We start from the raw sequence: 2,480 nt of genomic DNA, 5'->3' as shown, positions 1-2,480 counted from the left end.
AACTAGGGGCTACGTGGCGACGTTCTATAGGACCTCCAATATGTGTTGACTTTGTAAGACACATGCCTTGACTTACAAGGCAAGTTTTTCTACGTGTGGGCCACATAGTTAGCTTGATCTTCAAGCTAACAACATGTGTGGCACATGGCCAACTTGTTGACCACGTTTCTAATCCAAAAAGTCAATTAAAGACACCTATGAAGTCAAAGCAGCATCTAGGAAGTTTCTAGGAAGCTTCTATATTAAATATTATACAATTAACTTACTTTTATCTACTTTTACTTACTTCTACCTATTTCTATATGTAATTATTAGCTTACATGATTATGGCTGTGACATTACCCCCCCTTCTAGAGACGAGTTCCACGAGGAGCGGTCATCATATGTTGAGGAAATCTATGATGCGACGAATTATATTCGCCACATACTCTGATCTCTGTTCTCTTCGAAGATGATTGATAGGGCCTCTCAACCATCGGTAGTGTCCCATACCAGGGCGGGAAGACCACCCAATTATTTGATCATTATTGAGGCCTTCATAACTTCCTTCGAATAGAATATTCGGAACACCATCAGGAGTTGTTCCTACCTCTAGCAAAATCACCAAACATCGGGAGTCCCTTCCCAAATCGTGATACCAAACGCGTTGTATCTCACCATCTGTTTGAGGAAGAACATGTCGTTCTTGAAGATCTTCATCTCGATTGCGTCGTCTTGAAGGTTGTGACAATCGTAATGTCTGGTCCGGTAGGTCAGCAAACGAAGGTTCTTGAGTTGAATCTGCTGGTTGTTGGCTCTCCATCTAATTAGCGTCACAAATGTAAAGAAGTTACAAACAAGGATAGGAAATTGAATGTTATCTTGTCTCAATCTTGTCTCTTTTATAAGAGAGATTTTCATCTTGGTTTTGATGGATGTCGTTGATGAAAAACTTTGACTTTAGCTGATGCATTTGCTAGATTCCTGGATGGCTCCCATGTGCGTTCACTAATATCATATCCGCACCAATGAACAAGATATTCCAACTTATTTCGGCGCCGCCTTGAGTCTAATATCTCTTCTACCTCAAATTCTTCATTATTATCTACTTCTATAAGAGGTGGTGGCATTTGTCTTCTTCCTTGTATATCCACTGTCTTATATGGTTCAAGAAGAGATACGTGGAATACAGGATGGATCTTCATTGACTTCGGTAGATGTAACCGATATGCAACTGGGTTGATCTGTTCAGAAACAGAAAAGGGGCCAAGCCTACGATAGTCCAACTTGTCACAAGGTCGAGTAGTCTTGATATTGCGACGAAGTAGCCATACCTTATCACCCACGTTGATTTGTGGTTGCTCCTTACGATATAGATCTGCGTTTATCTTTTGTCGTTCTTGAGCTTCCTTCAATTGTGTCTTCATTATTGCATGTAACTCTGACAACCGATTTGCCATATCTTCTGCTGTAGGATTATCAACTTTTGAAGAATCAAAAGTATCAAGTCGTGGATGATAGCCATAATTGGCAAAGAAAGGTGTTTGTTGCGTGGAAGAATATACCGTATTATTATAAGCAAACTCTACCAATGGCAGAAGGGTTGTCCAATCATCTTGTTGGTAGTTGATAGTACACCTTAAATATTGCTCCAAGACTTGGTTTACGCGCTCTGTTTGTCCATCAGTTTGAGGATGGAAAGCCGAAGATAGCTTTATGTCCACTTTTAAAATCTTGAAAAGGGTCCTCCAAAATCTTGACACAAATTGAGTTCCCCTATCCGATATGATATCTTTAGGTAATCCATGATAGCGATAGATATTATCAATGAAAAGCTTAGCTGTTTCTTCACCTGTGATAGATTTTGTACATGGCACAAAATGTGCCATCTTGGTGAAACGATCTACTATCACAAATATAGAATCATAAGATCTTGAGCTTGGAAGATCTGTGATGAAATCCATAGAAACAGAAGACCATGGTTGTTCTGGTATAGGTAATGGCTGAAGAAGTCTGTAAGGTCGATGACGAGGAATTTTTGATCTTGAACAAATATCACATGATTGTACAAAGTCTTTGACTGACTTCCACATTTGTGGCCACCAAAAATCTCTTGATATGAGTTCCAAAGTCTTATTATATCCAAAGTGCCCTGCTGCTGGAAAGTCATGACGTGCTTGAAGAACACGTAAACGTGCTTCTCCTTCTGGAATATATAGGCGTCCTTCAAAATATAATAGATTATTCTTGAACTCGAACTTAGAAGGATCATGAGACTTGGAAGAATTATTCTCGATATCATAAACAAGAGGGTCTGAGGACATACTGGACTGGATTTGCTTGAGAAAAGTTGAATCAACAGTCAATGTTGATTTCATTGCTCGGAGATGAAATTGCTCCGGTTTCAAGAGGACCGTTCTTTGTTGCTCAAAAGCTGCATCTCTTTCTTTTGGTGCAAAATAAGGACGTCTAGATAGGGCATCGGATAAACCTTGTTGTTT

This window comes from Physcomitrium patens, chromosome 13 (genome assembly GCF_059467195.1).
Source record: "Physcomitrium patens ecotype Gransden chromosome 13, ASM5946719v1, whole genome shotgun sequence".
Lineage (NCBI taxonomy): Eukaryota > Viridiplantae > Streptophyta > Bryopsida > Funariales > Funariaceae > Physcomitrium > Physcomitrium patens.
Note: the sequence above shows the minus strand (reverse complement) of the source record.